At 39.1% G+C, this 13,507-nt stretch overlaps 1 long non-coding RNA gene across 1 annotated transcript; it reads left to right on the top strand.

Moving 5' to 3' along the window:
- Nucleotides 1-7,999: 7,999 nt before the first annotated feature.
- On the top strand, nt 8,000-10,548 carry LOC124269078. Its single transcript, XR_006896416.1, has 3 exons — nt 8,000-8,041; nt 9,744-9,894; nt 10,327-10,548. It is a non-coding gene; the product is annotated as an uncharacterized LOC124269078 (long non-coding RNA).
- Nucleotides 10,549-13,507: the final 2,959 nt, after the last annotated feature.

Here is a 13,507-nt window from a genome sequence, read left to right as displayed (position 1 = left end):
TTTGGAGTCTAGCGGACTTCTTCCTATCTCAAGCTTTTAAAATACTGCTTGCATATTTTGCTTCCTGGAAGATTTGTGATCCATTTATTGCAGATTTTGCTTTTTGGGAGTACCAACATAAAAACTCAAACAAAATAGGAGGATCCATTGAGGGAGGCTGGAACGCACTTAAAATCAATTTGCTTGAGATTTTGAGATAATATGTAGAAGGAATAAAAAACAGCTGCATTTGTATCATTTTCTAAGTGAGGCCAACTACTTTTTGAACGACCTTCATATGAACTGAGTGCCATGTAGGAAGTGTAATGTACGAGGGCGTAACAACACCGTGCGCCTCCGTTCAGCTTCAGTGCATCCATTCAGCTTCTATACAGCAGAGAGGCGGTGGGGTAGTCCCTGGTAGTTAAAGCGTTCGAAGACCCAGGTTCGATTCCCAACATGGGTATAATAAGTGAAGCCTATTTATGGGGTCCACCGCTTCGATATGTCTTAAATATTGGCCCAAAACGCCGTAAACCGGCAACTCACTCACTCAATCTTGCTCACTCATGCAATGAACACACAGACTATCGGTAATGCAACATCCGCCCACTATATTAGCTTACGACTGCTGTTTCAAGTCTCATTATAGAGTGGCACCAGAGGGGACTAGGTACCAACAACAAATATTTTCCATGACGAATTTCACATTACCTTCCATGATGGCAGTAATCGTTTAGTTGCAAGCTGTACAAAGGTTGCCAAGAGGCGTTTTCATACCAGCTTCATTTCACATTGCTTAATGTTTTTGTATCAGAATGCTAACACTGGCTATATCCACATCTGGACATTGAGGCGCTGCCCTCACCCGATTCAGAATCAGATGTGCCAGATCAATGCTTGTAATCTCATAAATTATTTTATTCCTTTGACGAACTATTGAATCTCGATGTAATTATTTCGATCCGTGGAAATATAATTTAAGTTTTAAACGATGTAAACGCAACATGCTCAACATTGGACGGCACATGTATGAATCACAGTAGTTGTCTCCTGACTGGATTTACAGTCTGTGGGCAATCTGGAAACTAACAGGCTGGCCAATAACAGCATCCCCTGACGATATTTACTTAATATGGTTCCAACTATTTGATATAAACGGTGAGCATATTTCTACGGAAAGGTTTGCAGCATATGCAGCTTTTAGCCATGGATGTGACAGGGGTGGTGTGACATGTCTCCTGCTGTTTGCTGTGTCGTGGGCATACTTCTGCTGATGTACATATAAGTCCATGCATGTTAAAAGAGTAGTGAAGTGAGTTTAGTTTTACACCACCTTCAGCAATATTCCAGCACTATCAGGGCGGGGACACCAGAAATGGGGAATATTAAAGTCTAAATTCTTGATTTAAGAATGTGCACGGTTGGTGTAGCCTTGTGGGTTAAAGCGATCGTTTGTATCCCAGGTTCGATTCCCCACTTGGGTACTGTTTGGGTGACTGATATTGCTGGAATATTGCTAAAAGCGGCACGAAACCGTGAGGGGTTGTTCGCGGGTAGTTGTTAGAATCAATTATATGATTCTGCTTGCTTAAGCTTTGCAATTATCACCAAGAATAAGCTTTCTTTTGTTGGAGGAGACAACTAACACGATGGTTGATGAGTTGTATTCCAACTGCAAACAAAGATGACCATGGTATCAGTCGAAAGCTGAAATAAAGCGGCGTTAAACGAACAAACAAACAAACATCCTTTTGCCAGACATATAACGAGTTACACACCTGCGCCAAGCCTACTAAAGTAATTACTTGTCTTCAGATATGGAAACTGGCGCCTGCGAGTTCTTTCTAGCGCTGGAATACCAGGACCCTCTCAACAATATTCCTTGGACACTTCAAACAATTTGCAAATAATGTAACTGGTTTTATAAACACATTAGTTAATTATAAGTAATCATATCTGCAATTTGGATATTCATTTTGCAATATTGATGGTAAAATTCGTAAATTGTAAAGTCGTACATAAATGTATGCAACCTAACTAAAGTGTACGGGTGAGTTGAAAACTGAGATGACATAATTTCACACTTCTAAAACTATCAAAGTAAACTCTAGGAATGAATATAAATGTTCAAGCATGAAGACAGTGGTAACATATTCATTGTATATAGAACCTTGTATTGAAGCATTATTTTACATGAAATAAACTGGCAATTGCTCTTCTTTCAAATCGACTTTAAGTGTTTTGGTTTCAGGCTGTACGTTGGGGCTCAACCATTCATAATCGTGCATGACATGGACATTCTGAAAAGAAGTCCTTGTGAAAAATTGACAATTTTACAAATCGAAAGGTATGTTTTATAACAATATATCTTAACTTCTTGTCGCCGTACGCCCTATTGTTCAGTTTGTGGGTAATAGTGAATGACAACTGCTACTAAAAGTTATGATTCTCAAACAGCATTGACGAATTTCCCACTGGGTTCTGTTGTACATTTTTTGTTATTCTACAGACAGGAATAATATTACAAATCTGTAAACGATAAAGGAGTTTACCATCGGCAGAATATCAACTGAAAACGGGCTGGTTGGAGTGTGGAATATATGCTCTAATCATGCTGCAAACCTTGTCAGTGATAATACTGAACCTGTTTTGTGTTTCTATAGTACTTCGTGGTGTAAAGGTGTATTTATGCCTGGAAGAAAACAACACTTCTATAATGTTTTGTTTTATTGCAGACAGTGATAGATGTGAATCCGTTTGCATTTAAGTCAGCTCTTAGCTTTTCCAGAGATGCCCAGTGGTATAGACTGCGGAGGATTATGACGGCAGCATTCAGTGGATCAAAATTAGACATGTAAAGTACGTCAAGGAATATTCAGATATATTCCTTACACCCGTGAAAATCCGGGTTAGAACTGGTTTTCAGCAAACCATACTTGTCGGAAGAGATGACTAACAGGATCGGTGGTCAGGCTTGCTGATTTGACTGACACACATCATCGTATCCCAATTGCGTAGATCGATGCTCATGATACTGATCACTGGATTCACTGTTCCTGACTCGGTTATGTACAGGCCACCACCATATAGCTCTTGAATATTGCTGAGTGCGGCGTTAAACAGCTAACAAAGTATATACACACTTGTTAATTATGGACGTCCCGTCATAGTAGCGACATAATTGATGCCGACACCGTTATGAAACTCGAGTAATCTGTGTTCTTTATTACAGATGTGTGAGCAGATCAACGCAGTAGCAGCAAGATTAGCAGCGAACCTTGGCGTAATGCAGAGAAACAGGAACCATGTTGTGTGAGAGTATGTATGTACAACGTAGAAAATGATAAACCCTATGATCAAACATTCAACAAAATGGTTATGATTACAATATAGGTTCATACACTTTCCAATTTGTGAGGTTTGACATAGAATTATGGTTGGATGTGAAAAGAGTTCTGGCTCTATTACGTGGAATGTTTATCAAATACTTCATCACGGTTTCATACGTGTTCAAAAGTTGTTTTGCTCAAAGTTCAATTCACGCCCTCAGTAAAACATACAACAGGTTTGGAGACAGACGTGTTGTGGACATTCTAAATTTGACCACTCAAAGGTAAAAATGATGTCTGATGCAACGTATGGTTGTACGTATACCATATGTTCCTGTTTATATTCCAATCCACATCTGACTTTGCCATGACTAGCGTGTGTTTTGGGGACAGGCGTCGCCGGTTGGGACTCGAGATAACCCGGTAGTATAACTATCTGAATGCGATTAAAAAAACACCTACTCATGATGTACATGTAGCTGGAATTATACAATGAACTCTGCTCACAGAGGAGTTTTCAAGGAAGCTTTAGCTGGACACGCGGAGGACAATTCAAAATTTGATTCATCTGCAGCAAAACATATGTCTGATGCAATTTTCTATTGTGTACCAGGTGGCATTTGACTAGCCTTTGCGTGTGTTTATGACGGGCGCCACCGGCAAAACACATAGCTATAGGGTCTTTTGAGAATAGCCGATAACATCACTGGTTGAGAGTGATTCATAAACACTTGCTCTGTAAATGTATCTCATGATGTCAATCACTGGATTGTCTGATCCGGGCTCGATTATTAACGGACTGCCGTCATACACCTTAAATATTTTTTGCGTTAAGCATACCCAAACTCATCGTAGAGTCAGAATTGTATTCTGCTCTAGATAAACAGTGATTTCATATGGATGTGGAAGGTTTTGCTGTTATTAATAGGATTATGGAAAGTTTTTTGTCGCTTTACATGTAATTCGATACCAATTGATGCCCACGTTTATTTTAATATGCTATACGGAAATGTCACATTATCTGTGAGCAACTTCAGCATTTCTTATAAATGTAAATATGAAACGTTCACAGTACACCACATTAATGACAGTACTTAGTCTTGCAAAAGCTAACAGTATAACAATGCTCTAGGGCATACTGATGATTATGTGACACTGACGGTTTATGAAATATTCCTACGCTCTTTTATCAGCTACTTTGTTCCGTATGTCTTGGACACAATTGCCAGTACAACCCTTGGGGTTCAAACAAACTCGCAGAAAGACTTCAACCACCCTCTTGTCATCAACATGACTCAGATGTTTGCAAGCGGATTCTTCAAGTTTAAATTACTATTACTATCTGGTAAGAGACGGGATGCATTCAAACTTTTGATGTAGAACAAATATTGCAGCCTTTGCATGAGACAGTTTACGTTAACACAAATATATATAACAATGATGTATGTTATGGCCGAAACTGTTGTCCTGATTGAACCATTCATAATTAACCGCACTTTTATAACTGTCATAGACCCGTGAACATCCGGGTTAGAATTGATCTTCAGCAACCCATGCTGGTCGTAAGAGGACACTTTCGGGATCGGGTGGTCAGACTCGATGACTTGGTTGACACATGTTATCGCATCCCAGTGGCGTAGATCAATGCTTATGATGTTGATCATTGGATTGTCTGGTCTAGACTCGATTATGTACGGACCGCCGCCATATAGCTGGAATATTGCTGGAGTGCGGCGTTAAACAACAAACAAACAAACAACGGACCTGTATTATCACGGCGGGAACACCAGAAATGGGCTTCACACATGGAGCCATGTGGGGTATAGAACCCGGTCTTCTAAAACTTCTAAAACTACACTCCCACTCCTCCAACTGTTTTAATTTCAGTCTGGTGGAATGAAAGTGAAAAGGTGGAATCTAACCTCGGGAATAATTTAAAGCCATTGTTAAGCATGCGTCAGGTCCATTTACTGAAAAATACAAGATTTTTCTCAAGATGCTGTAACTCGAAAGTCATTTTGTTCAAATGCGGGACTACACTTTAATGCGGTGTAACTGACACATTTATGATCACTGTTTTTCACAGCTGCGTTTCCAGTCATCAAACCACTGCTGAGGATTTGTAGAATGTATGCATTTGAAACAAGTGCTCTCCATTTCTTGGGAACATTTATAAAATCTATCACTGACAAACGGCAAAAGCAACCAGATTCTCAAGTAAGTAAATGTCCATATCAAGTTCTTGGGATAGTAGATTTGATTGCATGACAAAACCGTCCCATTATAATGTTTTTTGAAAAGCATAATCGTACCAGAGCTTGCATTTTGTAGAAACACATGGACCTTCTACAAATACTGATTGACGCAGATGAGAACAATGTTCACGAAGGAACACCACCCAGGCGTTCATGTAACCGTGAGTAAAAGCTCAAGTTGTCTCTCTTTTCGCATTCCTTGTCAATTTTCGGTGTAAACGTGTATGCCTGTGTACTTATAATATACATTTACTTGTATTTTGTCACATAAATTCAAACAGGGTTATCCGAAATGTCTTGACGATCATAATTTTGTGTCGCCTCCCGGTGAAAAATATTGGTTATTCTTTAGTTACACTTCAGATTTATTCAGTCTTTTATCCTCCAGATGTGTCATACCATGAAGTGTATGCACAGGGTATGATCTTCCTTGCTACCTTTGAAGGCTTGACAACACCCTCTCGTTCCTTGCCCATGCCTGGCTACTCACCTCGATGTCCAGAAGAAGCTGTTTGACGAAATACACTCAGTAATCGGTGATGTATGCGATTCTTATTATTATCCGTTAAAGGTGGTTTTAGATGTGACCTGTTGATGTCAATGTATACACTAATCTAGTTAGTGTTCTCTGCCGGCTGTTTATCATACATTACCATCCACAACAACAAAGGGATAGCAGTGTCTTTGTGTCGTAACGATCAGTGTCATTCCTCTCGACACCCGTGAAGATCCGAGTTAGAATTGGTCTTCAGCACGAGTGGTCGGGCTCGCTGACACATGTTATCGTATCCCATTTGCGTAGATCGATGCACACGCTGCTGATCACTGGATTGTCTGGTCAAGACGCGACGTTTACAGACCGCCGCCATATATAGCCGGAATATTGCTAAAAGCTGCGTTAAATATCAACCAACCATTGACACATGTGACCGTACAATTGCTTAGATCGATGTTCACTGGTGATCACTGGATTGTCTGGTCAAGACTCTACTGTTTACCGCTGCCATATGTAGCCGGAATATTGCTAAGTTCTGCGTTAAACATCAACCAACTATTGACACATGTTAACGTACAATTGCGTAGATCGATGTTCACTGGTGAACACTGGATTGTCTGGTCCAGACTCGATAATTTACAGACCGCCGCCATATAACTGAAATATCGCTGAGTGCGGCGTAAAGCAGCAAATAAAAGCAGCAATATCACGGCGGGGACACCCAGAAATGGGCTTCACACAATATAACCATGCAGGGAATCGAACCCGGTCTTCGGAATCAGAGGAGACAGCCTATTCTATTTAATTTCTAGTTCATGTGGGTAGAGAAAAGGAAGAAAATTGATCCATAACTATCATTGAACGTTTTCATATGATAGATCATGTTAAACGTCTTGACGAGTTTCCCTTAAGACTTGGCCAATCCGAGATTTTGACTCGTATGAATAAAGAACAGATCAGCCAGCCTTAAGGGAAGAACGACTGACGCCAGTGGAGATAGTATTTCCTTTTCTAAATGTCTGATATTATCACTTTCATAGTATCACATTTATCAGTTTTTGCTGCAGGAGGACCCGACGTGTGACAAAATACAGAAGATGGAATATCTTGATCACGTCATCAGGGAGATTCTCCGCCTTTACCCTCCTTTCACATTGTAAGTAGAATGGATGGATACATACATACATATACATACATGCACATGCATACATACATACACACACATGCATGCATGCATACATGCATGCATACATACATACATACATACATACATACATACATACATACATACATACATACATACATACATACATACATACATACATACATACATACATACATACATACGCTTACATACATACATACATACATACATACATACATACAAGACCTTTAGTATGAAGAGTATGTGGTAATTCACAACCATAAGATCACCGTTTACGATGTATTAATACTTGCATTCATATGTAAAGGATCCCGTTTGACCAACCGAGATAACTGAATTAATAGCGCGCTTTTTTTAATGCAGCTTTCTTCAATATATATAAGACAGATTATTGTGAAGAAGACTCTTGCATGTTTTACAAGATCAAACAGAGTCATGCCATAATCTCCGAAGTGATAACTTTTGCTTACACAATAAAGGCCTTATTTCATGAAAAACAATTTTACTTTTGATGCATTAATCTCCGTTTACGTGCGTAATTAACGGCTGTATCTACAACTGACACCATAGATAGGCTATAAATTATGTTCACAATGAAATGTCAAGGTAACTCTACGGAGACCTGCATCTTGTCCAACAGCAACAATTTACTCATCTTTGGATTTGGATTTCTTGTAGCATTGGTAGAGAAACAGCAAACACAGTTACCATCAAGGGTTACACTTTCCCCGAAGGGTCAACTGTTATCGTACCATTGTTGGAGATACAGAGACCCAGACTACTTTGATGAGCCAGATACCTTCCAGCCCGATCGGTAGGTAAATCCAAAGATTTTAGTTTCAGTTCATTAGTAGCCATACATACATGCGTATAAGTGAGTGAGTGAGTGAGTGAGTTTGCATTGATTGCACTTTGATGAGAATCAATCGGCTCCCGTGACAGCATGAAAAGAGATGATGCTTTAGAAATGTTAACATCTTTGGGGCGAACAAAGAAGAAACACAGGGCAGAACCGGGGTTCGAATCCATGATCATGATCGGCCGCTCCGAACAACGAATGGCGAATGCCTGGTACACCTCAATTCTCTTATGTCATGTAGTAGTCACAATCGTGGTGGATGAAGAAGGTAGGTGTTTAGATGACGTAGCAGTAGTCTGGATTTATATTATCATTAATAGTTATGGTTGATTTCGCTGAATTTCTCAATCATCGCTGACATTTAAGGAGGTGGTGTAAATATATCAGGGGTCCATGCAGGTAGCATGCAAGTCCACATGGTCCCTGGTATGGTGATCTGCCTTCAGTTTCTGGTAATCTATTGCCCGTTTTTGTAATGTGTCGTGCACAGAAATACCGTGTTATGGTTAAGTGCTAGTTTTATAAACTCACAGGCAAATGTAACGCAGGTCAAGTATAAAGTATGTATGTAATTTTCAACATTAAATACTAGAAATACAAACAGGTCAACTAGACAAAACATTGAGTGAAGATATTTCATTGGCTAGCAAGACTGATGACATCATTAAGTTTTCGAAAGGTAAAGGGGTTGACAAGAACGGAACTCGCTGGTATTGACGGGTAATGTGTCGATCTTGTCTAGGGGTGGTGACCCAAGGATGACCGCTCCGAGGATTGCATTGTATCGAGTCTGGAGATCCAGCATCCAAACGTCCGATAGCCTGGTTTCTTACAATTTGAGTTAAGCGTGGCATTGTTGAACAAGGAGTGACAGACCAAATTTTACTTTTGTTCAGTCTTATACCCACTAATTGTGGTGACAATTCGTGCATGTTTGATTTCACGAGAAGTGTGTGCATGATACCCACATGTTCATTTGTATGGTGCGTTTGGGTGATTCCTTCTATTGATGTGTTTTACTCGGGCCTTCCAAAACGCAACAAACATTATTGATAACACCATCAGGGTTCACTATATGCCAAAAACTCATATCAATTTAGGGTTCCGAATTAGTTTCCAATTTGGATAAAAAAAACTTGCGTTTCTTATGCGTGTGAGTATATATAAATCTGTGATATTCTAGTTATTTTACTGTCCTTTGTTGTCAGGTATATATGTATCATTTACGTTCGTATATAGTCCCGATATGACTTAAATACTCACTCACTATGGTTGATTTTAACAAAAGTAGTAGAATATGGTGGATGAAAGTAAGCTTTACAATGATATGCTAGAGCAGATATACCAGAAGAAATATTAGCATTGAGATAAATCTTTTAATATACTGAATGTTTGAGAAATGTAATATACTTGGCGAAATGTATTGTGATGTTCAGGGAACATGATTAAAGTAGAATGTAGAGGATAAGTGATAAATTTGTGTAATATATACATTATATAGCCATAGTTAATCTGTTCCCCACAAAGAAGAATGAAAACAGATGATGTTGCTCAAAGTATCTGTTTTAGTGCCAATTTCAGTCGAAGACAACAGTATCACAAATGACGTATTTGTTTGCTGTTGTAACAGTATCATTCATTCTTTGTTCGTCTTCAGATGGAAAGGCAGCATCAACCCACTTGCTTGGCTTCCGTTTGGTTATGGTCAACGTCAGTGTATCGCAGTCAGACTCTCCATGCTTGCAATGAAGATTGCCGTCATCCATGTCCTCCGGAGGGTTAAGTTTGTCACGCAACCTGATGTGCCTGTAAGGGCTTCATTGATGTTTCTTAATTTGCAGTCCTAGCAAGTTTCATCAGGTCATAACGAAAAATTACCATGTGTGTCTTTGTACTTATTTCGTTGGTCGGAAAAAAATCCAATAAATCAATACAAAGATTATGTATTGTAGAATTAGCTTCAAAGATTGCCACAATCATTAATACTACCCGACCACAACTGGATGCCTATCGTACATTAATCACTTCTTTCCTCAACGTCCTATTACGAAATCCCGCACAGGAAGTCCAGCATTTCTCGTTGTGTTCTGCTGGTGACAGTTCAATATTCAATGAAATCTACAAAACCATTTCCAAATTCATAACAAAATCCTGAGAGGTCATGAGAATCCACGCCATGCTAGATATTGTATAGGTTACAGATGTTTTAAACATAAACAACATGACATGTTTGGTTACAGAAGTTGCTGGAGTTGGAGTACCCAGCCACTGGACTAATTGTGCCAAAAAGGGCAATCAAGCTGAAGATTGAACTCAGGGACCACCCTGAACATTACATCGGATAAAACCTGGGTCAGCATGCATTGTTGTATTCTTGTTAAAACCTGGATCAGCATGCATTGTGGTATTCTTGTTAAAACCTGGATCAGCATGCATTACTTCCTTTATCTTATGCTTATATATCGGACATGGTATGATATGAGACTTGCTTGGCCCAATGGATCCATGTAAAACTTTATAGACTACGTTCATTTTACAACCGGTATATTTTAAATAAAACTATATGACATTGTGAAGTAAACATTAGGCTAAAATGTGTCGAAATGTCTTATTTAAGACGTTATCATGAAGCGTTTGTCTGACGTCCAACATTTACAAATGTAAAGAAGGAAACATCACGTTGTTCTATGAAATATACCTTCTACATGCGTTTATTATGAAATATTTCCAATTTCACCAAATGTATTCTTGATATACTCCGCCCATTACATAATTCACTGATCGCTATGCATGTGTATTCTTTGTGTTAAAATTGATAAAACGATTAAAATTACAATCAACGTACACCCAGATAATGCCATAATTATATCATTTTATTTATTTGCATGTGACACCGAAAGCAGAAATGCAACATTAAGTACATCACACCATGCAGGTTTACTTTATGTTTGTTTGTGTGTTTGTCTGTATGTTTGTTTCTTGTTTTATGCCGCACTCTGCAATATCCCAGCTATATGGCGGGGGTTTGTAGATAATCGAGTCTGGACCAGACAATCCAGTGATCAACAGCATCCCGTTAGTTGCCATTTACGACAAGCATGGGTTGCTGAAGACCAGTTCTAACCCGGATCTTCACGGGCTTAAAGTAATGTCATGTGTTTGATGTACAAATACCTTTTCACGGCATACATGGTTGCACTGCGTGACGTATGAAAGGTTATGAATTATCATTCTAATAAACAAACAGCTGAAGGTCCGGGTTAGAATGAACCTTCAGTAACCCATGCTTGTTATTAGGCGACAAATGGGATCGGGTGGTCAGGATCGCTTACTTGGTTGACATATGTCATCGCTTCCCAATTGCGCAGATCGATGCACATGCTGTTGATGACTGGATTGTCTGGTGTAGACTCGATTATTTACAGACATCCGCCATAGAGCTGGAATATTGCTCAGTGCGCCGTAAAACTAAACTCACTCACTCATTCTAATAAACAAAATGTCAGTTCATCTATTAACCCATTTATTCTTGTTTCTTTATCAATTTCACAATTCTCTGAGAAAAGATTTCTGCAACAGATGGGAAATAACGAATTATTTCACTAAAAACTAAAACATCAAATAAAATGATTCAAGCTAAAAGTACACCTTTACATGTACATGAAATGCTGCATTCATTTCACAACATGTTTTCTCATACACTGTCTCACTCAGCTTCATAAACATCCGCACAAGGAGAGAGATATTGCTGAACAACCAAATCCTTGTCTCAAAGATTAACCATAATCCTTAATACTATCAAGGGAGGATTTTCTCGATATTCACAGAAAGTATTTGAGACAAGCGGAATTAATACCGTGTGGATTCTCAAAAACTCAAAGGACATTTTTACAGTCTCAGAAACGGACCAAATTCCGTTCTATCGAAATATTTGATTTTTCAACGTGGCAATGACAAACTTAAGGGAAAACTTCATTCCTTGATGAATGGGGCATTTGTAAACAAGCGTGGTGAACACAGATATACCTACATATCTACAGTACAACCAGAAATTATTGAGATTTTAAGATTGTGTTGTTTTGGGGGTTTTCCACTCATTACTCACGTATTAAATGGGAATATTAGCAGAACATAACTCCAGATTCAAAGACAGGTGAACAGTTAGTAGTTTGTCAAGTCACCATGGGCAGCAATGCAGGATTCAATGCGGCGGGGCATACTACTGATCAAAGAAGTTAGAAAGTCGTGGTCCTTGCTGCCCCAATATCGGACCAACTCTTCTTTCATTTCAGCAATATTTGTCAGATTTTTTTATTGACACTTTCCTTCAAAAGTCCCCAAACATTTTCTATTGGGTTTAGGTCAGGGCTATAGCTTGGCCAATCTAATAATATCATTTTTTGGGTCCGAAACCAGGCCTGTGAATGCTTTGAACGATGTTCTGGGTCGTTGTCCTGCTGGAAAATCCAAAACTTTCCATAGAACACGTGAGCAGATGGAAGTAAATGTCCCTCGAGAATATCTGTGTACCGCTCACTGTTCATATTCCCTTCAAATACACAGAGGGGCGTTGCCCCTATCACAGATATGCCACCCCACACGTTAAATGTCGGACTGTACTTTGGGCGCTGATACAAAGGTTTTTCAGTTTGTTTGGTCCAGAATTTCAGTGTATTAGGAAACAGCCACTCAGAACTTTCATCTGAGAAAATCACATTGTCCCAGTTAAAATTTCTATGCTGTAAGCACCAGTTCAACCTTCGCTCCTTTTGTTCAGGTTTCATGATCGGAGATGGAATTCCTCGACTTTTCTGCCAACCCATTGCATGCAGCTCAGTTCTATTTGTCTCCTTATAGACAGACACAATTCCTCTATAATAATAATAATAATAATGTGGCCATTTATATAGCGCCAAACTCCACACTAGGTATGCTCATAGCGCTAACAATCAAGGCCATTATTATCAATCGTATCCAGGCTTAAGTTCTCTAAACTCCTTCGTTTGTTTTTACAAACAAGAATGCCAAGCCGCCTCCTGTCACCGACAGTCAATTTTCTGGGCCTACCTGCGCCTCCCTGGTGCTCAATGCCATATCCATTTGCAATATTTTTTCAAAACACGATAAACAGTGGACAAAGGGATGCCTGTTCTACTTAAAATCACTTTAGCTGATCTGATTTCCTTGTTATAATACTCTAAAATCAACTTCCACTTCTCTAAATCATCCATACTGAGGATCACTGAAAATGTCGTCTGCTAGCAAGTAAACAAAGGGGGATAACTCTTCACAAACTAATGAAAAAGGATTAACGGAGTTGTCTCTCTTGAATGAAACCAAGCACTTGATAGCTGGTCAAGGTTGTTTATACTAGAAATCCAATTAAACATATTCCTAAAATTCTCAAAAATTTCTGGTCAT

This window comes from Haliotis rubra, unplaced genomic scaffold (genome assembly GCF_003918875.1).
Source record: "Haliotis rubra isolate DU_JTF1 unplaced genomic scaffold, ASM391887v1 Scf1419, whole genome shotgun sequence".
Lineage (NCBI taxonomy): Eukaryota > Metazoa > Mollusca > Gastropoda > Lepetellida > Haliotidae > Haliotis > Haliotis rubra.
The sequence above is the reverse complement of the archived record's forward strand: the minus strand, read 5'-3'. Positions and strand labels throughout refer to the sequence as shown.